Consider the following 24,566-nt stretch of genomic DNA (forward strand, 5'->3'; position numbering starts at 1 on the left):
GAGAAAAATGAACTCTCATTCTATTCTCACAGGCATGTAAATTGGTGTAGATGCTATGGAAAACAGTATGGAGATTTCTTTAAAAATTCTAAGTGGAAATGGAAATATCATATGACTTCAGCAATACTATTTCTAGGTATTTACCTGAAGAATATAAAAACACTAATATGAAAAAGTTAAGGCACCCCTATAGTCAAAATGGAATTATACACAATAGCCAAGACACAGACTCAAGGTGTAGGTATAATGTATGCCAACAGATGACTGGATAAAGAAATTGTGGTATATATTCTCAATGGAGTATTACTCAGCTACCAAAAAAGACGAAATCATGACCTTTGTGACAATATGGATGGTATTTATACTTTGTGGATAAGTCAGAGAAATTACTGAATGGTTTCACTCATTTGTGAACATACATAACCAGAGAAAATAAACTGGCAATACCTAACAAAAAACCCCTCTTATATTTGGTAGAAAGTACAGTGGTTACCAGAGATGGGGGTAGAGGGGAGAGATGGGAAGAGTCAGAAGGGCTTATGTGATAGCATGGCAATCTGGTCATAGGCGAGTAAAGCATGGTCACATGTTGAAGTCTGAAACTGCTCCTGAAATTAAACAGCTTTGTAAACAAGTGGTAAAACACTAAAATTAAACAGCTTTGTAAACAAATGGTAAAACACTAAAATTTAAGTTAAAAAAGAGACTAGTTAAGGAACTATTTGTGTATTTCAGAATACATGCAACAATAAGCTTGTCTGGAGAAAGCCAAAATACCATGAAACAAATAGCTTACAAATATCTAAGAAGCCTATGTGATTACCTCAGATACAAGGTAGCATAATTAGTGTAATCCCTTTTATAGGCACCTTTGAAGAAAAGTTCTAGATCTTCATGGACAAGATGAAAAAATGGGGTCTATCTCAAGGTGAATTGTTATTTAAAGACAGCTCACTAATAAAATGGCTTATCTGTGAGAAGATCTGTGTTGGCATTACCACCTAGACCTGTCCTTGGTATTTCTTTCTTTCCCTTTTTCAGCAATTGCTAAGATCAACATACAGATATCACCATCAAGAAACCTGAGTATAGCATATATTTGAGAGCGATAATGACCATAAGGTATTATAAAATCAATAAACTAAAAATGAGTAACTGTAAGTATAATAATGGCTATACAATAGTGAATGGTTATTATTTATAAGGTACTTTGTATACCTTGCATCCTTCCAGAGCTCTGGAAAATTCAGTATCATTTTATCAATTTCAAAAATGAAGACACTGGTAATGAGAGAAGTTATGCATGGTAATGAGAGTAAGTTAGTTAATTAGAGACAGAGCCACATCTTCAGCCTATGTCCTGTTAGCTCTTTACCAACTCCATTGGCTAGTTTATGCTTTGAGAATAACACATTCATTGTCTTAATGCAGGAAATGTTAGTACTCATTACAATACCTAAGAGTGTCTTATGGAAGACTCTGCTCATTATAGCCACTTAGAACCCTGGCTGAGGAGGACTCCAAGGCTCTGGAGACAGAAAAAAGGGGGTGAGGTGATTCGCAAACTAACTCTTAAGGCATCTGCTTAGAAATGGTCCATCTGCTCATATTTTGAGAGAAAAAAAATAGTCACATAGCTAAATCCAAGTGTATATGGGGGAAAGAGAGGCCATCTGATGTTCTAGACAAAAGAAGAGAACTGAATTATTGTGGAAAGTCTCAGAAATACCCAGATTCCTAACTCCAAATTGTCCCCACTTCACATTGCTATATACTCCATATGATGACATTGACAAAAGACAAATGGAGCATCCTCCACTTCACTGAGGGTGAAAAAATATGGAAATACTAGTACAGCATAAAGTGCATTTGTGTTCTCCCTGCCTCCAACCTGACTCCAAATTATTTTGCATACTTCTTCCAGAGTAATGTTTCTAAGAAGTTTCTTAAAATAGTCTTTCTGCCCAAGGGACTGTGGTGATGGTGCACGGATGAATTGGTGGTGGGAATTTCACAGGACTGCACCTGAGAGGAGAAAGCATAATTTGTACAAAAATGAAGAATGATGCAAAAAAATATAAAATAAAAACCAAAAAACAAAATACAGCCTTTCTACTTAAAAGTCTTTCCAATTGACTACCCTTGCAATACCCATAGGTTAAAACTCAAGCCCAACTGTGGAACAGAAGGCGCTCAACTACTTGGATGCTCTATTTCTGACTTCCTACTTTGTCCTTTAATCCTTGCTTCATAAGCACAAAACAAACAGCTATTCTCTGATTATACTAAACATTCTGCTCTGCCCCTTTGCATGCAGGTCTCTCTCCTAGGCCTCAGCATCTTTCCCCTCACAGTCTAGTGAAATCCCATTCAACTGTGTACGATCCAACTCAAATATCACTTTTCTCAATTACATGCCTCTCTCCAAACACCTCTATTATTATCCTTATCATGCAGATTGGAATTATTTCTTTACAAGTCTCTTTTCTAATAGACCACATACTGAGGTCGGAACTAATTATCCTAGAACTTAACATGGGCCCTGAAGTTTTGAAAGAATTAGGATGGAGATGAGCTGGCGAACAAAATACTAATTGGCTGGAACTAATGGTGAAGTTTACAAAAGGAAACCCTGGGTTAAAATTTTCAGAAACTACAAATGAATTGTGAAATTTTTACTGGTAAAATAAAATGTTAAGATATAAAATATAATTACTAGTGATATTAGTAAGTAAGACATGATTGGACTGACTACAATTAGAATTCTCCAGTGATTAATGATGTAAGAAAATAGACTTGAGAGTGTGGTATATCAGAAATGAAATGATTCTGAATTGCCAGCTCTGATTAGATGACTCTAAAATTCAACTGTTCCTTTACTGCACTACCTACCAACTCCTTTATGAAAATCTCAAGTAGCAAAGAGACAAAATAATAACATCACACCTGACTGTATGCTCTGAGGAATTTTAAATTAGCACCAAGGAAAGTGTTTCCCTTGAGAGCTATTCTGGCATTTATACTCACATATTGCAACTGGTATATGAGATCGAAGCAACATGCTTTTAATAAAACACTCCATAAACGTGGGAGGGGTGTGTTTCATTACCCTAGTGATAATTCTGCTTTTTCCCCTGTGGAGAAGAGAGGCATTGAATCCCACTGAGCTGATAAAATAGGCTCAATGAATCCCTATAGTGAGAGTAGCATTAGCAGTGGGATCGTATAGGTTTCCTATTGCAAGAGCCTGAGTAGCATTTCTTTATTGAAGTTGCCTGATTGCTTTGGCTCAAACCTTTTCCCCCAATTCCTTTCTTTCTCTATTTAAAATCACTACAACAAACAAATGAAACAATAACACAACAAGCAGCAGTGTGGGTTGTGCTCCTCATCACCAGCAACAGCTGTGCAAACTCGCAGTCAAAACATCAATTTTTGAGTCTAACACAAACAAAAATTGTCATGATTCCCTATAACCTGTCAAGACCAACGGAAATATGCCCTGCATGGCCTGGATCTTTGTGTTCATGCTGGTAAAATGTGTAGAATCCAGGGGAAGTTTCTGGAATCAGAGTACCCAGCTATTTTGCTTATTATGGCAGCCTATCGTTCTGTTTTCATCTGCTGCCAAGTTATTATTTCTCTAGTTGCATGGAGAGCCACTCTACATTTTCCTTCTCCCAAAATAAAACTTCTAAGATGCTCTTAGAGCTGCTTCATATAAAGGTAAATGGCAGGATGTTCTGCAGGCTCGTATTAAAACTTCTTCATTCATTAAATTTGTACCTTCTCCCATTATTAAGGAGACTTCTAATTTTCCCAGTCTGTATTTCTTTCATAAAAAAATCTTTTTAAATTCAATGACTTGTTCCAAACCACTTCATCACTCTATGTTTCATAAAAACTTTAACAGCATCTAATCCTCTCAGCCCCACTAAAATTGCTCTGTGTCCAATGTCAGCTCCAAGTCAGTCTAAGGGCAGATTACTTCTACCTGAGACATGTAGGTTCAGCCCCACTTGGTACTTAATTTAGTGTTCTCAAATATTGTCTACTAGACAATCAATTGGGAATATGCAAAACACACAGTTGCCTCAGACCTATGCCAAAGATACTGACTCAGCAGGACTCAGGTATACCCAAATGGAGAATTTGTGTTCAGACGACCACCAAAGGTGATTATGTTCCAGACACTGACATTCACTGATGAACAATGGGGAAAAAGTCACACTAGTGATGTATCTTCAGCCCCATTCTCACTAATCCTAACATTGCTCTGTATCCTGACAAAGGAAATCAGTATACCCATAAGTCCATTAAGCAATCCCATATGTTCTATCATTTTGTCCTTACTCTAGATATATGGCTGACTGGATATTGGTCTTTATTTCTTAATTAGTACTTCTTTTTTCAGCCCAAACCCAGAATCTTAGCAGCCCAATTTGCTAGAGCATTGAAGTCCCAATCTAGTTTCTGTTAGAGAAAAATACTTCCATTCTAGCTTTAGCCATATTCTAAATTACTACCAAACTCCAGACAGAACCCCAGTAGAAAGAAGAGAACATACTGTTTAGAAAAAAAAAAAAAACTATAGCAACAGACCATATCTACCATATCTGATGCCCCTGAATGCATGCTATCCCAGCTTCCATATCTGAGACACTGTCTAAAACATTCATCTGGACCAAAGCTTTCTTTGTGATTTGGGACTCAGACATTCTATTGAATGAATTTGTTAGGATTAAAACCACATTTGCCCTTCTCCCCAGCTGAAGAATTATTCTTACTGTATTTCATATTGTTACTATGATGTCACTGGCTAGACAGGGTTATTATAAGAACAATTCTTATGAAAGCCTTTTTTTATAACTACTATAATGACGTTGCCAAGGATATTGTTCACTGGTTTAACCCAAAATTTCCTAACAATAGTCCCTGAGGAGAAGTTCCTATATACTCTTAATACCAAAAATAGGTTTGCTACTAATGAGCAATTAATTTGTTTATTATCTGAACTTTATAAAAGCATAGTCTTCCATTTTTGTCTTTTATTGTCAGGAAACAGAGCCTAGCTCTTTTGTTTTAAGTCACCTTTCCAACAGCACTGTCCCCATATTTATTTTTCTATTTTCTTTCTTTACAATATATACTCTCTTCTTATATTTCTCATATCTCTTGTAAGCTGTCTTATTTTTTATACTGAATTAGTGCTTACTCTTGACTCCTTCTCAACCTATCCATCTGGACCCACGATGACAAGATAAATCAAAGGCTAAGGATGACAGATGATCTTATCAACACGCATATATTACATATCTACCTGATACTCAGAAAAACTGCAGCTCATTTATGATTTTATGAAGTAATACAGAGTGCCTGCTACCTACCTACAATGTAGCTGGGTAGAAGACTGCCACATAGAGAAGAATCGGGCATAAAGCAAGGTTGAGATTAGGAATAAGGTGGTATCGACAGGAATGCAGTAGTTCAAAGGTGAAAGAAATCAATGAAGGCAGGAAGAATTTTCAAAAAAATACAGGACTTGAACTAGCACTTTGGTCATGAGTATACAACATGGAGTAGAGGCACAGTGAAAAGAATAAGAAAGTTGTGGTGAAATAGATTTGAGTTTGGATCCTGGCTTGACATAGGCTGATTCCTTACTATAACTTCTTATGCTTCAGAATCCTTTTCCTCATCTGTAAATCAGGATGATATTTATGAAGAGTCTTGCTTTTATAAAATATTACAGGTAGACTGTGTAAAAGAGTTTTACAGTATCTAGCATATCTTTGGCACTCAAAACCTACTCATTAGTATGACAATAAGTCTGGAGGTGGGACTTACCATGTTCCACAAGCAGATTCCATCCTCTTACAGCAGCTGCTACACTGGGAAGTGGAAAACATGATTACATAGATTTGGGGACAAATGGTGGGTGGTCGTTTAAGTCAGCAGACAATTTTGCATTTGATAGAAGAGGAACAAATGAACTATTAAAGTTACTGAGCAGGGCAATGACAAGATGAAAGCAGTGTTTAAAGAAGCTTAATGTGGTCTTGGAGGAAGAAAAAGGAGAAAATACTCCAGGCATGGACAATATCTAGAAGACTGTCGTGGTGATAGGCACAAAGTGACTAAGTACAGGATGAGGGAGGTATCTGAAGACTACAAAGGGAAGGCTTTGATATACTTGAAAGAAAGTACTTCACTTTCTTTGGAGAGGGTTTTGTCACTGACTATACAAGGGAGATGAATGAGTCAAAGGTCAAGTCTAATCACAGTAATTGTCCTGCTAATTGCCTATTGTTTGTCATTATCTTACTGGATTCTTAAGTCCATAAGGGAAAGGAACATTTTTATGTTACTCACCAGTGCTGAGCATAGAGCATAGGATTTTAAGCACAGAAGATACTAATAATATTTTTAAATAATTTCATTAATGAACAAGGAATTAAATGAATTTTATCTATGGAAAAAAAGTTGGGTGAATAAATAATGCTAATGACCACCACAAATAATAGCAACCATTCATTAAGCTCTTTCTATTGAGTATTATGAAATTATCTTATTTCAATCCTTGAAAAAAATGCCTAGTTAGTAGATACTATATAAACTGATAAAATGAGGCATGACAAATTTAGGCAATTTACCCAAGGTTACTTAACTAGAATATGACAGAGCCAAGATTCAAACCTATGTCTTTTGATAACCTAGCCTGTGCATTCACTTAGGAAAGTGGGAATGGGCCTTGGAAAAAGAAAGTACTATTCAAAGAAAAACAGAAGTAATGGAAACCAGTTCATTGCTATCTACCTTGCTCCTCATAAACATTTATTCTTCGTATCAATTCCACAGTTAAATATTCACTTAGGTTTAAATCGATCTCTTATTGGGGACAAGAAACATGCCCCAAAAGTTTTAAAAAGGAGACTTCCTGTTCTCAGAGATAGAAAAGCTGAATAGATGTGAGTAGATATGACAACTAAAATCAGCCCTACGACAATAGTAAAAGACCGCAAAGCTACACTTGGTAAGTGGGCAAGGAAGGCAGGCACAGAGTAATAACTGCTAGATTTGGGGAGTGGGAGTGGATGCTATCATATGTCTTTGTTCCAATGCTCCCCTGGTTTTAGTTTCTTCTTTCTGTATATACACTTCCAATTCTACTTCTCTGTCATAAAGTTGGATAAAATACAAGAGTCCATTTCAAGAATATTTTCTAGATATCTGTTGACTCTAGAATAGATGACTTAGAAACAAATACATACCATTTTAGCAGGCAATATGTTATTTTAGGAAATTCAGAGTATTTGCAGGTACACACACACAGTGTTCATTTCACTCCTGTGTAGAATGTTCTTTAGTATAGGATTTCAATAAATTTTAAATGAATTAAGAATCACTCAGTTACTATACTAGAACTAGTTCAATGAAGTACTTTAGATACCTCTAGTCTGATAGAGTCATCACAAACCAAATGTACACAAAGGAAACAAATGTGAATTTAAGGCAATGGACATTCTCCAGGTTCCCAAAAAGCTAAGAGAAAGGCCCCAAGCCCCACTTAAAGACATTGCACAATAGGAATATTTAAAAATATGTATTATATGGTCTTCTACTTAAGAAGGGTATGATAATATCTAATTTTTCTTTAGAACCCAGATTTGATTGCAACTTAGAATCAAGTAGAGAGCTTTTAAAAATACTGATTCCATGATCCCCCACTCTGAGTGAATTAAATTAGAATCTCTGGATTAGGTTAGAAGGTTGGAAGGTTGAACTAGGAACATGAGACTTTTTTTTTCAATGTCCCAATGAGTATTATGTGAAACCTGAATTGAGAACCATTACTTTAGACTATGACTCAGAGACATAATCATAAATACCACTTATTTCTTCATTTACTACATATAGCTAGAGAAATTGGTGGACAAGAATTAATGGAACTCTAGCCTGCTGATATAGCTGCTCAAACTCTTGTTCTCAATGATGTCTATACTCTAGTATGACTGAGAATTCACTGAGTGTCAGTATACATTGACAATTTGGCTGTGTGCATTTGTCCATACACACTGTTTGGTTTCTGTTGAAAAGGACAGGCTTTAAAAAAAAAAAAAAAAAAAAAGGATTTATTTATTTATTTATTTATTTATACAAGCACTGGGTATAGTCAGAAGCACGGGAGAGTGAGAGAATTCACCAGAGCCAGAGCAGAACAAGCAGACTGACGAAGTACACTGCTGAGGGGAGCAGCAGGCGGCAGGAGAGGTCTGCGCGCCATGTGGGACCCTCGCAGGGCGGCCAGGGATCAAACCAGCGCTGCAGAGGCTGCGGGCAGCTTCGCAACCCAGCGTTCAACTGCTGCGCCACCGGGGAGGCCCAAGGACAGGCTTTTTATATATCACCAGTCACCAGAGCAAACATTTACACCACCAGCTGACTAATGGCAGAACACCCACCCTTAGGTCTTCCTTTCACAGCTTCTGGGTTTGTTCTGGTAAACTCAGGAACTGGTTTCTCATCATGAAAGCACAGAAGGTTCAAACCACTTGTGGGACCAAAACCAACCTAGAAATAGGACAGTTCCAGAAGCTGGTTGCCAGATAATGCCAGAAGCTATCACTCACTGAATGGTTATTTTGTGCTTGTGCCAGGCACAGGAATAAGTGCTTTTACAGTATTGATTCTCAAATAAACCCCATGGGTGAGTGTCTTGTTCAGGGTCCTGTCATTAAAACACTGCTTGATATTACAAACTGAAGTTCACTTACATGAAATTTGTTGCACAGTTATTAGATGATTGAACAATAAATGAAGATGACCAATCCATAGGCTGGTCCACAGCTCCCAGTACTCTCAGAGACAGACTAGTAAAGCAAAATCCTAAAGATCACTTCTTTTAATCTCCTATCTTGGGCCCTTCTTATATAGTTAGAGATACAGGATTTTGCAGGATACGTATTGAAGAAACATCTAGGACAGAATGGAACCTTGTTGGAACAAAATAATTTCTCAAATTAGCTAACCTACATGGTGCAGCAGACCTCTCCTGTCTCTCCATGCTGCTCCCCTCAGCAATATATTTCAGTGAATCCCCCTATTCTGCTCCCTACTCTGTCTCTGGTGAATCCTCTCACCCCACACTTCTGGACTACACCCCAGTTCTTGTATGCATAAGTAAATAAAATAAATCTTAAAAAAAATAAATAAAAGTATATACAAGGAAAAAATATTTTTTTAAAAACTGCTAGTCTATTTTATGCTTATTTTTATATAGTCAAAGAAGGCTTATAATTTATAATAACTACTTCACGATTTAATAAATTTTATTTTCAATAGAATTCACTTGAACTTTATTTAAATAGTCTCATTCTCAATTCTTTTTTTTTTAAGATTTAATTTATTTTTATACAAGAACTGGGGTACAGGCCAGAGGCAGACAGGAAGGTGAGAGGATTCACTAGAGACAGAGTGGGGAGCTGAACAGGCAGACAGAACGAAAGTACTGCTGAGGGGAGTAGCGGGCAAGACAGGAGAGGTCTGCTGCGCCATGTGGGAATCTCCCTGGCCAGCCGGAAATCGAACCCGTGCTGCAGAGACTGCGGACAGCTTCACAGCGCTACGCTCAACCTGCTGCGCCACCGGGGAGGCCCTCATTCTCAATTCTGCCTCGCTATTCTTAAGAACATTTCATTTTATTATTCAAAATATTTCTTCCTCCCCAACATTTAGTATCTTCAAATAATATCAAAGTGCCATTAACTCTCCCTTTAGCTTTTGCTCAGTCAAGCTGTGTATAATTAGCTCCTTTAATATTTTCCCTAAATAAGTTTCTTCATTCTCTTAGTCAGTTTGTGGTGTATTCTCTCATTTCTTTAATTTACTGGCATTTGTTCATCTGCATTACATGTGGGTTTTTAGGTATACTACAAAAACTACATAAAATATACTTGGTTAACTACCCTGCAGAATATACACAAGGAATTATAGCACCAACAGTTTTACATGAGATATTTCACATGTAATCTGCAGGCTACCAGGTATATAAAACAACAGAGATAATAGTGCATGATTCTCAAACTGCTTCAGTTCATCAGCAAAGATATCTGTGTACCTTTAACTCAATCAGCAAAAACTTTTCACCAAAAATAGTTACTTCTTGACCAGAAGTATCTTTTTATATCTGAGAATTCACCATGACAACTTTAAATAGAATTAAAGAGAGATAAAAGGCGGAGAAGGAAACAGGCAGAGAGACATAGATAACTCAGAGACAATGAGAAAGACTCTTCAGAACCCACATTCTAATTTTTAATTCTGTTTAAAGTGAATCAACATGAACTGTGCACTATATGAGAAAGAAATGTAGGCTATAGTTCGCTACATTTTGATCACAATATCCCTCTGATCAGATGGTCAGATTCACATGATCTGAATGTACCTGAGCTTTAAGCTCTATAAAGATAGGCAATGAGTCTATCTACTAGAGGCTCAGAACTAAAACATTTCTTAAATAAGTGAATTGGTGGGTGGGTGCTTAGGTTGAATTTCTTTTCTTCCCATAATGTACATTCCTCTCCCAAAGCCAAAGATGAAAACCATTGCTTCAAGAATGGGGGTTTTCTTTGATCAGAGTTATAGGGTGGTTCTATCCATTTCATTTATTACATGTTTCTCACAGCAGGTCCTGGCTATGCTGTGTGCAGAAAAATAAAAGAGAAAAATTAAAAATCTATCACACACACTAATTAATATCAGATAGAGGGAAATGTCACAATTTTGCACAAAACTAAATGCCCAATAAACACCATAGAATTCTGGAGAAAAAAGAGAGCAGACTTTCACTTGATTCTAGGGACTTAGAAGAAACTAGATAGATAGGAGCGGAAAGGGAAGGAATGTTTATGGAGACAGGCAGTACAGTATGGTATTTAGGGAAAGAAGCTTTAAGTCATGTAGTATGAACCCAGTTCTGTAGTTTGAATGCTATGTAACCATAGACAATTTACTCAATCTCCCTACTACTCAATTTTGTCTTTGGTAAAATGGGCATAATGGTAATTGCAAACTGTGCTGAATGCTTACTGTGTGTTAAGCAAAATATAAATGCCTTACATGAACTAACTCATAAATTTGAGGCTTGCAAAATTCAGGAGCTAGATATCATTAAGAGATATAAGTCCTATGAAATTCTTAGAATAGTGCAGAGTACAAGGATAACAGTAGAACAGAATAGGCATGACAATCATTACATCATTATAATCATTGTGAAGATAATAAAAATGGAATTTATAGAAGTTTAAACTTGTTATTTGACCAAGATTACACCAACCAAACCTGGCAGAGGCAGGATTTGAATCACAGTCTGTTCCTTGAGACTAAGCAACAAACTTCACAGTGTAGCTTTCATTCATAAACCAATAGCTACTAAACTAATAGTGCCTGGTACTGTAAGAAGGGTATAGAAAAGCTTAAATGTTAGCAATTGCTATCATTACTGCAGAGTAGACAAATAATATAGTTGGAAAAAAAAATCATTCATTCATTCTCTTAGCTAACATTTAGAGAACATCTACATATTCTTGGCACTGGATTCAGTCCAGGGTCATAAATATAAAGCACGGTCCCTGTATATAAGTTGCTTACTAAGTCAAGTTCATACATAAACTTGTAAAGAAAGTCAAGTTCAGAAACTGAGGTTCTCTGAAAGTGCTCAGTGGAAATAAGAAATTATACTTACCTCACTGAATTATTATGAGACTAAGTTGACATGTGTCAAGTGCTTAGAGGAGTTCCTGTATTATTATTATTTAGTATAAATGCATTAGTTATTACTGATTTTAGTTTTATTATGATTCTCTGAGTGCTGGCATACTCACAAGGAAAAAGAGTAATAAATGAATAGCCTGTGAGTCAAATCCAGCTCTAGCCCTTTTTTTTGATTGGTCCATGCATATTTTTTAAAAATGTGAATGAATTGCCAACACTTAAAAATTAGAAATTGCCATAAAAATTCATATTTCTAGTGTTTCTTGAAAAATAACATATTTGAAAGCACATTTCTGTCTTGCAAATGTTAACAAAAGCCAAGATTTAACTGGGTGCCCTCATCCCGTTGTAATGAAATGAAGAGGCACAGGTCCCAGTTGTATAGTTTCTTGTTAAAAGGTAGTGATTTGGGCTTTTATCTTCAGGCCATTCAGAAATCCCTCTTTAGATCTACAACTTTTCTGAAAACTTATTTACAGGTTTATAATTTTGGTCATTATTGTGATGAAAATTTTCCCCATTTTTACATCTCAATGAATATTGCTAAATCTCTAAAGTGATAGAAATAAAAGCATGGGCAATCTTTCCTAATTCAAGAAACTATAGACAAATCAGAGAATATGAAGTATGAAAGACTCACTTAAAAATAAAAAGAGGAGGGCCTCCCTGGTGACATAGGGGTTATGTCTCCGCTCCATCACAGCTACGCCCTGAGTTCAATAGCCAGCCAGGAAGCAAACCCACATATGGGGCAGCAGACCTCTACTGTCTTGCCCTTTGCTCCCCTTAGCAGTGTATTTCAGTAGATCCACCTGTTCTGCTCCCCACTGAGTCTCTGGTAAATCCTCTCACCCCCACATCTCTGGCCTATGTCCTAGTTCTTCTATGCAAACATGAAAAAAAAATTTTAAATAAGAGGATTTCTCAATATTTTAAGTAATTATCACATCACCCAGCAATTCCATGCCTAGGTATATATACATACAATTGAAAACTATTTAAATAAAACAAAAATGTTCACAGGGCAATTATTTATAACAATCAAAAGGTAGAAACAATACAAATGTCTACCAACTAAAGAACAGGTAAACCAAATGTACTATATCCACTCAGTGGAATATTATTGTCATAAAAAGAAAGTTTTAATACATGCCACAACAAGGATAAAACTTGAAAATATTGTAAGTGAAAAAGTCAGACATAACACCTGAGGAGGGAGGTCCTATGCCTGTAAACCATATACTATATTGTAAATCAATGTTACCTCAATTAAATAAAACACATATAATGTGATTCCACTTACAAGAAATACCCAGAAAAGGCAAATTCAGAGACAGAGATAAAAAACAGGTTAGGGGTACGAAGGGTTGGGAAAAGGGGAAATAAAGAATGACTACCCCTGTAATGGATAGGAGGTTTTCTTTGGAGGTGATGAAAAAGCTCTGGAACTACATAGAGAGGATAGTTGCAAAACACTGTGAATGCACTAAATGCCACCAAATTTTATACTTTAAACTGGTAAATAGTATGTATATTTTACCACAATTTAAAAAGAAATATTCATATGACTTAGGTTCTCAAAGTACCCAGGATGCATTCTCTTTTGTCAAAGTAGCTGTGAATGCACTAAATGCCACTGAGTCACAGATCTTGCTTTAAATTATTAGGGGATGTTTTAAAGAAAAGGACATAGAGGTGCCATAGATGAGTTCAATCTATGAGCACAGCAACTCCTCCTGTCAGAGTCAGTCCTGCCACACCTGCTACAAAAGAGTACAGTCCTGTCCCAGAGTCACAGGCCTAGAGGACCCATTGTCAGACCATAGTAGGGCTAATGTCACATCCCTTATGGCAGTAAATAGATAAGAAAATGGCTAGTTTGTCTGGAAAAAGCTAAGGATTAGGGACATTTTAAGTCAGAGAAGTAGGATTTTGTTTGACAATGTGTTTCACCTGCATTTCCACTAATCCTGATTCTACAAATGTAACTAAATGCCTTAGCACAATGCTCCCATTTCTTTCCTTTTTTTTGTTAAGATTTATTTTATTTATTTATACAAGAACCAGGATACAGGCCAGATGCACGAGAAGGTGAGAGGATTCACCAGAGACAGAGTGGGGGAACAGAACAGGCAAACTGAAGAAATACACTGCTGAGGGGAGCAGCGGGCGCGACAGGAGAGGTCTGCCGCACCATGTGGGACCCTTGACGGCCAGCTGGGATAGAACTGGAGCTGCTGAGGCTGCGGACAGCTTTACAGCGCTGTGCTCAACCGCCTGCGCCACCAGGGGAGGCCCACTATGCTTTCATTTCTATCTTATACACTAATTAAATTTTAATTTTCTTCTTTCTTCTTCATTAAATTGCAATACTTGAAGGCCCTGGTCTCTCCAGAACTTATCAGCTTACATAGACTACAACAGGTTTTCAGGTGATTTATATTCTATGTAATTCAACAGCTGAACTGTAACCTGTACTTCTCTTTTGGAGTGGAAAGATAAAAAATTCTAAAGAGTTGACCACTTGAGGATCATTGTGAAAGATTATCTGACCTAGGCACTAACATCTATAAAACTACCATGATAATGCTATAAAAGGGAGTTTTGTTATTTAGCTACTTAATAGACTGGAGAACTATCTGGCAGTTCTCTCCACAGAAATGTCAAATCCAAAGCCAAAATTGATAAAACCATTTCAGTAGTTGAATTCTTAGAGAAATCATAATAAAGTATCCACACAATGAGGAGAAATAACATTAGTGTTGTGAAAAGATAAGAAGAGTCTTAATAAAGAAATTACAGAAGTCAAGAGTCAAGTCCATCTCTCCACTTGGCAGCAGTTTGGATCTATAGCCTATATCATTTTTTGGAGAAAGGTTAATCCTAATTAGACTCACATATACCATTTTTTTTAAGATTTATTTATTTGTTTGTTTGTTTATTTATACATACATACATACAAGCAATGGGTACAGTCAGAAGCGTGGGAGGGTGAGAGAATTCACCAGAGTCAGAGTGGGGAGCAAAGCAGGCAGAAGGACCGAAATACACTGCTGAGGGGAGCAGCGGGTGGCAGGAGAGGTCTGCGCGCCATGTGGGACCCTCCTCCGGTGGCCGGGGAGCAGGGGAGCAGCCAGGGATGGAACCGGCGCTGCAGAGGCTGCGGGCAGCTTCGCAACCCAGCGCTCAACCGCTGCGCCACCGGGGAGGCCCACCACTTTTTTTTTTTTTAATAAATTTTATTTTTATATTCCCCATACAATTGCAACCTCCTTATTTTAACCCCAATCCCTCCCATCCCCGCCCCCCACCCCTCATAGAGTGTCTCTGGTTCATAGTTTTTGTTGATTTTGATTTTCACTTTCTTATAGTTATTCATTTTCCTGGTCCCTTATTTAAGTTTTCTAGATTCCTGCTATGAGTGAGACCATCCGGTATTTTTCTTTTTCTTTCTGGCTTATTTCGCTGAGCATGATCCCTTCCAGCACCATCCATGTTGCTGCAAATTGCATGTGTTTATCTTTTTTGAATGCTGAGTAATATTCCATGGTGTATATGTACCACATCTTACATATACCACTTTTATATTTCACTGTTTAATCATTATTTCTTAAGCAAGCTTCATGGCATTCATCAACCTCTAGAATTTTCTTTTCATTTATTATATATATAATATATATATTATTATATATATCTTTTACATCATTTTTCATTTCTGTGCAATGTATGCTTTATCCTCTCAGGTGTAGTTCCTGTAAAACTTCCACCAGCAACCCACCTGTGAAACATTTTCATTATAGGAATAGCATCCAGCGAAGGATTTATCTTGCAACTTCATTTACATAGTGATCAGTCTATCTGTGTACATTTATTGGTGGTGGCATAGCAGTAGGCTAATTGAGATGAGGGCATAGATACAAGAATACCTAACTCCACCCCAGAAATGTGCTGGTAATGTAGACAGAACACTAAACTGACAAACAGAAAATATGGCCTTAAGTACCTCACCTTATTTTTTTGTACCTCATTTTTTTCTGCTCTAAAATAAGTCAGACAAGTAGACAAGTTCACCTCTAAGTCTCTCCTACCTATAAAGTTGTATGACTCAAAGAAAATGAGAGGACCTTTCAGTTTACAGCAGTATCTAAAAATTTTAATGTCATGAACAACACACAGTTTAAAATATATAAAGGGGCCTCCCCGGTGGCGCAGCGGTCGCCGGTTCGATCCCCGGCTGCTCCCCGGCCACCGGAGGAGGGTCCCACATGGCGTTCAGACCTCTCCTGCCGCCCGCTGCTCCCCTCAGCAGTGTACTTTGGTCCTTCCGCCTGCTCTGCTCCCTGCTCTGGCTCTAGTGAATTCTCTCACCCTCCCGCGCTTCTGACTGTACCCAGTGCTTGTATAAATAAATCTTTAAAAAAATAAATAGGGCCTCCCCGGTGGCGCAGCGGTTGAGCGCTGGGTTGCGAAGCTGCCCGCGGCCTCTGCGGCGCTGGTTCGATCCCCGGCTGCTCCCCGGCCACCGGAGGAGGGTCCCACATGGTGTGCAGACCTCTCCTGCCGCCCGCTGCTCCCCTCAGCAGTGTACTTCGGTCCTTCTGCCTGCTCTGCTCCCCGCTCTGGCTCTGGTGAATTCTCTCGCCCTCCCGCGCTTCTGACTGTACCCAGTGCATGTATAAACCAAAACAAACAAACAAATAATAAATAAATAAATAAGACATGCCTCTAGAAAATTAAAAAAAAAAAAAAAAAAAAAAATAAATAAATAAAAATAAATAAATAAATAAAATATATAAAGAGGAATTTCTTGTAACTTTTTTTTTTTGACATTCCAAAGATCAGTAAGAACAAGGGGTCATCCATAGAGATCTACATGCTCTCTTTTGGAATACTGAACTCTGAACACCAAAGAAGAGGTGAAGGTCATAAGGAAAAGTCAATTCTCTCAAAGGTAATTCACTCAAGTGTGACTTGTAATATATATGTGTCTGGTAGGACATGATGCACTCTCTGTAAGACCTTTACATTAGTTATATAGGGCTGAAAAGGTGCAGAATAATTTCAAGATTTATTATCTATAATACTCAGCAAAGGGAACTTTAAAACTGTACCCTAAAATTGTGCACATAACACTGAAGTTTAATACCTTGCTTTATGAATTCAAATTTCTACATGTAGCATTTCTATAAACATGGTGCTTTTAAGTCATCTAATTTTTATATATTGCTCAACTACAAATATATTGTTCATAGTAATAACTTCCTGGTGTTTCTATAATAAAGCCCATATCCCAAATAGCCAAAATAAAAATTTAATCCTAAAAGGATATAAAAATTCAAGTGGCAAAAATTTGTGTAAAGAAAAAATTAGCCTTTTTTCATTGTATCATAGTACCTGAAATGGTATATGCTAATATTTATATTTTATGTTGCTATTCAATGCAAATTAACAGCAATACTTTATATTTCATTAAGAAAATTACTTCATAATTTAAAGAAAAGATTCAATTAAAAGATTCATGCCCATAGAATAATGTTTCCAAAGCTTATGTAGTAAATACATTACATTTTTAAGAATGTTTTATAATCATTAAAATTATGACTTTGGTGGTTGGTGTGGTGTGGTAACATACATTGAGGAGGTGTAAACCTATACCTCTAAAACATATACAATGTTGTGAACCAGTGTTACTTTGGTAAAAAATAATACAACAAATAAAATTAAAACACTGTCTTATAGAAAAGAAATCAAAAACTATTCCCTAAATTACTGTGGATATAACTTACTTAGATAGAAAAAAATGTTCTTAAACAAATCTTAAAGAATATTAAAAACAAATTACAGAGCAAGATGTGACAATTTTAGATTAATCATATATTTAGCTAAAAGAAATAAGAAGGAATCTCTTCAAGTACATTTTTCTGAATGTCCATGTTTCCATGGCAACTATCTCTTCCCTTTCCTGCTTTCTAATATCTTCATCAATCAATATTTTATGGTAATTGTTTCCATGGAAATTTGAACTCGTCGTCTACTTTTCCCCTAGCCCAAATTACTACCTTCCAAAAAAAAAAAAAAGTGATCCAAAAATATATATATATTTTTTCAGCAAAGATGAATTTGGAATAGCCAGTACTTTGGGGGAAATTATTTTTAAAATAGTTTATTGTCATTTTGTGCTTCACTTTACCACCCGCCTTCACTTCCCACTTCACTTCCCGCCTTCACTTCACCGCCTTCACCTTCCCACTCTATCTACTTCTTCCTCTGCCATCCTATGCACTGTCACATTCTTTTTTCTCCAGCTTTCAAATCTGTTTCTTCCACCCTCAAAACCTTTCCTCCATGAAATTACAGACTATATTTAGTAACAAGAACACTCACATATTTCAACTAAAAATTACAACAGATCTTTTCCTCCTAAAAAAAAAAAAAAGTAATGCACATACACACACTAATCTATCCAGATTAACACATTTACTGAGTGTCTGCCCTGTATATTATAAATGTTGAGTTTAGCACATGTGGATAAGATTAGGAGTAGGTGGTAGGCCTTGTCTCCAAAGAGTTCAAAGTCTTGTAAAGGTATATGAACATGAGACAGATATTCTCAGAATACAACAGTACTGTATCCTGTTGTACTGTATACTCAGTACTGTATACTCTAATCAAGATTTAATAATCCAGCCTCCCCTGGTGGCGCAGCTGTTGAGCACTGGGTTGTAAGGCTGCCCCAGCCTCTGCAGCGCCAGTTCAATCCCCAGCCATTGGCGAGGGTCCCACAAAATTTCATAATCCTACTTGGTTAACAGACAAAAATCACAGCACATACTCATTACACAGAAACACAAACAAAAAGAAGCATGGACTAAATAACAAACGTTTGCACAAAGAATTAAAGAGAATAAATCTTTTTTTAAAAAATGTTTATAATAAGCATATGAATAGATTTTTTTAATAATAAGTATATGAATAGATTCCCACCCAAAATGATTTAAATGAGACACCACTATGAAGGGGTTATTTATAAACTTAGTATTTAAGGAAGGTAATTGTCCCTGAAATAAAGGTTAACTTAAGAGGCATTCTTTTCTACCCCAGAAAAATTTCATAAATCTATACGAAGTTTGCTGTGGTCACTTTTAGAGATATTCTTTTCCGTTCCCTTACTAGATGGGAACAGAAATGGGAGAAATGGGAGAGGAGGGAGTGTAGCCATTTCATCTTCTCCCTGCTAGTGTACAAACAGCACATGTTCAATAAATGCATGCTGTTTACTGGACAGAAAAAATCATAGATAATTAGAGCTTCAATGGCTAGAAATTAGGATAACACAAAACTTATTGTAGCAAACACAAAAAGGGAAAGTACAAAAATGTGCTAAGTGAGAACTGAGTAGAAATTAATCTGTGATAATACAGAAAAGTACCCTAGTGGATGGTGACAATTTGAGTTGTTCTTCAAAGTTTGGTTAGGATTTCATCATACGGAAATAAGCAAGGAAGTATTTACGGATCATGTGGCAGCGTGGAGCCAGGAAAGAATAGAACTCAGAGAAAGATATGCTTTGATTCAATGTCACAGGCATAGTAATGGAAATAAGGTTGGAAAATTCAATTAGAACTATGGGTCAGAGTTTAGTGCTGATGAACATCAAAGCCCAAGTTAAAATACACATTAGGGAACCATGCAAGGAAGGAGCACAAAGTTAAACAGAAATAACACTTATCTGAGGAGAATTGTTAGAAGGGCTCCTGCATGTCCTATCCACGCTTTGACAAACAACTCTTACTGCATTTGTCAGTTAGGTATTCATTCAGTCCTAACATCTTCCTATACAACAGAAGTTTTATTCAGCACAATATCTTGAATACAATTCTTATTTGTGAAGGTCTTTACAAAAACAACATAAAATTTAATTCAAAATGATTTAGCCATACTGGGAAGTAAAATCAATCTAGAGTAAACTGGACATAAACACCTGTCTATTAAGAACCATAAATATTACTCTTATAGTTATGATTTTAAGGAATCAGTCAAGCAATGTACAATACCCATGTCCTTATCCCTGCTTGGATTTTCCTTTCCTGGGATCCTGGATTGTTTCTTCAGAATCCTATTATATCTAAATTTCATTTAAGATGATAGTATAATGATTTTACATAAAGATGGGTTTGTATTTGGGATTGTATTTAAATAGGAAGTTTTTCCCCGTATTTTATCTGTACTGGTCAAAGGGTCTTAATCAATTCAGCAAAGCGCATATTACCGAATGAAATTAAAACCACACCTCCATGCCCAGGAAGGAACTAAGACTTGAACCTCAATTACAAGGTTAATTCCAAATTCAGAAATGTTAAAATATAAACGTTGAAAGGGGAGGTTGAGGGTGCTTAGGATTTTAAAATATGACAAATCATTACTTCAAAATCTTATCAACCCTTTACTAACTCTGCTTCTATAGTTCTAGCTATTGGTTAATTCTGATAGCCTCTCTACTAGTCTCCATGGAAGTCTCCACTCCTTAAATGGTTGCTCTGCAAAATGCTTGCTGACTGTTACCCTGTTTCCCTGGGAATAACTTCACTGGTTTTGAGCTTCATTTCTGTTCTGTGCTGTTCTTTCAGTGAGAATTCTCTAAGCTGTCTTGTACTCCTGACTTTTTAGTTGGACAAGAACATGTATAGATACCATACACCCAAAGCATTGACTTTTGATTGCTGTATCTTTATAGGCGCCCTAGCTTTTGCAATTTAAGCTTTTTTTTTTTCATGTAAAGATCACAAAATAAAAACATCAGCTAAAGTGCATGAAACACTATGCATTGAACCAAAAAATACTACATTCAATTTCATATGCATAAATGTTCACAGGAATCTTATGATGTTTTTATTATATTCTATGTTTTTCGTGTAATAGAATTGAGTCTAAGAAGATCAAGTAGCATACCAAAAATAACACAGTTAGTTAGAGGTCTAAGCCAAGATTCATATTTTAAGCATTTACAACTCCAATACCAACATTCTTAAATACTGGGCTACATGTACTGTGCCTTCAGACTAGCTGGGGAGGGATAGTAAGAGATGGAAGATATAAAGCAATGAAAAGCAGAAATGGACATACAGCCTTAACCTTGTAGGCAAAACAAAGAAAGACAAATGATATTTATGTGCATAATTATAGTCTATAGCTTTTAAGGAATATACTTATACACCTGGAACTTTCCAATTTTATTTACATTTTTCTGAAGAATGTTGCACATCATGTCTGCATTAACATTTCAACAAAGTGAGTGCCAAAACATGGTAGTTAAATTTAAAGGTAAAATCAGTTATGTTTACTCAACAGAAATACTACCAATCATTTTCTACTTATGCTGGAAATAGTTTCTCTTTGAACATGTAGGAACTTTGTATTAAAAAATACATATTACCCCTAAAATATATACTATATTGCAAAGCTTCAGGGCAACCTTTGCATCAATTCTTTCTTTTCATGTAATTGTTGATATATAAGTAAATGTAGGAGATTATATATTTGAAAACAGTAAATTAATAGCACATTAGAACACAACTCTTATGACAAAATAAGTTAATTCAATGTTTTAATACATATTGCTTTCTTATTTCCACTCTACTATGACTACAATATGTATAATCAATTTAGGAAATGAGAAGGATAATCTCATTATTAAGTAAAATAAAAATTAGTTAAAGATATGAGAACACCCATCACAGAAGCTGAAAATTAGGTTCTTGATAAGGATAGGATGATTTAGTGACCACATTACTAACACATTCTATTCTTTATACATACCAATTACTCATATGTGTTTAGTTCTTTCACTCTAATTTTTGTTACTATAAAGAAGAGCACCCCAAAGAAGACTGAATCGGACATTCAATATAACAAAACTAGATAAAGTTTTTCTAAGACAAACACATTAATATATGTATACACCTAAAAGTGACAAATATATCTAAGGATTTCAACCTTTTTTACTAAAGGTAAATTACTGCAAATCTGTAACACCTAAATGGAGTACTACTATTGGGGTTTATGACCTATAACTCAATAATGAATAACTAACAATGTTAGTGAGCAAATAGTAGGCATATGCTATTATTCTGTCTCTGAGTAGTAATATCTGTCTCTTAAAAACCATATTGTAGGGCTTCCCCGGTGACACAGTGGATTGAGTGCAGCAATGTGAAGCTGTTTGCAGGCTCTGCAGCACTGGTTTGATTCCTGGCTGGCCAGGGAGATATGTACATGGCACAGCAGACCTCTCCTGTCTCACTCGCTGCTCCCCTCAGCAGTGTTTTTGGTCATCTGACTGTTCTGCTCCCCACTCTGTCTCTAGTGAATTCTCTTACCCTCCAGTGCCTCTGGCCTGTACCCCAGTTCTTGTATAAATAAATAAATCTTAAAAAAAAAAAAACACATTGCTTAGTGGATCACAGACACGGATTAGAGAATTGGATTTTAATTTCCACTCTGCTATTGACAAACTGAGTGGCAAGGGCAAGTTAGCACTTCTATGATTTCCTCTTCTGTATGGGGTCACTCAAAGATCTTTAAGTCTTTTTCATAATTTCATATAATATATGATTACATTGTTTGATCACACTAAAGAGACTGCCAAAGAAGGATAAGATAGCTACAACATTCAATCACAAAACAGAATTATTGAATAAAAGAAGAAGAAATATAAAAATCACACCCAGGACCCAGATGATACTTTATTTTATTTTGCTTTCTTTTGGATAAATTCTAGATCATAAAAACTATCTCCCAAACACAAATTATTCTAAATTGAAATATACCTCCCACATAGATTATTTCATCAACTCTAAAATACACATCTTTGTTAACATTTCGATGTTTCTGAAATCAGGATATTACTTAATATCATTTAAAATTGATGACAACTAATATTCAATGACACTTGGTAATAGTCACCCAAACATTTTGCTCCATGAATGAATGAATGAATGTATGAAAAAACAAAAGATTCATGTGAAATAAGGACAAGTTGTTTGTAGTCTTTACTTTTATTTCTTTAATGACATTATATGGGATTTCCTTCATGTTAAAATTTTTTTTTATTTTATTTTTTTTTGTTATTTTTTTTTATTAGATAATAAATTTTATTGTTATATTCCCCATACAATTGCAGCCCCCCCATTCTGACCCCAATCCCTCCCCTCCCGCCCCTGCCCCCCTAAAAGTGTCTCTGGTTCATAGTTTTTTGTTGATTTTGATTTTCACTTTCTTATAGTTATTCATTTTCCTGGTCCCTTATTTAAGTTTTCTAGATTCCTGCTATGAGTGAGACCATCCGGTATTTTTCCTTTTCTTTAATGTTATTTTGAAATCTATCTCTATACAAGTGATGGGCTTTGATTTAAAATAATGGAAGAACATGAGGGGGCAAATCTTATACTGTAAAAACACTAACAAGTATGTAAAACAATGATACTTCCATAATAATTAATTAAATAGTGAAAGACAAAATCTATATAAAAACTTTTAAAATATATACAATGTTTCAAAAATTAATAAGAAAACATCATCAAATTATATACTATTCAAAAGCAATCAAAAATGTTACTTTATTGCCAATTGATGCTGTAGAGTTATAAAAAGGGAAAAACTAAAATAACTTAGGTTAAAAACATCCACAAAGGGCCTCCCCTGGTGGCTCAGCAGTTGAGCGCTGGGTTGCGAGGCTGCCCGCAGCCTCTGCAGTGCCAGTTCGATCCTCAGCCACCGGCAAGGGTCTCACAAAATAAATAAATAAATAAATAAAAGTAAAAACACCCACAAAATTTTCTGGAAAGTTTTTTTTTTTTTCATCTCTGATTCTGCCATAAATTCCAAAGATATAAAGCTTATTCAAATATTTTTTCCCAACAAATACAGTTAATACTTAGGAGTTGGCACCAAAATTGAAACATATGGTATAACATTCTAATAAAGATGGGGGAGCAAGTAAGAAGCCCAAGCAGCCTTTTCTTTTTTTAAAATAGTCATGACCTTCCATTTCCTCTGCTCAATGAGGCGACCCTTCCCTTCAGCTTCAGGTCAGAGCCAGTTAACACTGATTTTTCTTCCTGCCCCATCATACCTGGGCTCCTCACTGCTGTTAGTCTCTTAGTATCTCATCAACCCTGGCTTTGTCCCTTACCTTAACCATACCTTTGAAATAGTTCCTTCCTATAACATCTCCTCATTGGAACTACCTGGGGTGAATTTTGTTTTTGCTGGGTCTTTCCACAAAGACAAGGAGAAACCTAGTGAGACCTGAAATGTGAATAATGTGCATAATCTTGAGGAGTATGAAAAGCTAAATCTGTTTAATTATATCTCATTTTTTCCCACAAGTTACCTCATTACTCTCAGGAGAAAAGCACTGACTCAACGTTGGATAATACTATGGTTACTTATTAATTCTGACCTTTCCCAAACCTCATTATAATGTTCAGTAATTGAGAGTTCTAACTAAATAGGAAATCACCTGTTCATTTCAGAGGACTCAGTGTAAAATATGGGATGTTCTTTATGGATTACGTCTGTAAGGGCATCTTCTATAACATTGTCTGGTCTTGGTTTTGATAGTTTAAAACATTTAGAAATTTTCTACTTTGTAGTTTAAGAAGTGAACATATCAAAGGGAAAATAGACTCAGTTATTCAATTTTTTTTTTAAATGCTCTATTTTGGGTATGAGCTAAGCTTTTATAGGACTTGAAAGAAAACTAATTAAATAATTTCTCCATAATAGTATCTTAG

General features: G+C 36.0%; 1 protein-coding gene across 7 annotated transcripts in view; it reads right to left on the minus strand.

Moving 5' to 3' along the window:
• The window catches only part of PDE4B (phosphodiesterase 4B), a 582,343-nt gene that overhangs the window by 245,116 nt on the left and 312,661 nt on the right, over positions 1–24,566 (minus strand). The gene's annotated exons all lie outside the window — the stretch shown is intronic.

The sequence above is a fragment of the Talpa occidentalis genome, unplaced genomic scaffold (genome assembly GCF_014898055.3).
Source record: "Talpa occidentalis isolate TD23 unplaced genomic scaffold, MPIMG_talOcc4v2.1 talOcc4.9, whole genome shotgun sequence".
Taxonomy (NCBI): Eukaryota; Metazoa; Chordata; class Mammalia; order Eulipotyphla; family Talpidae; genus Talpa; species Talpa occidentalis.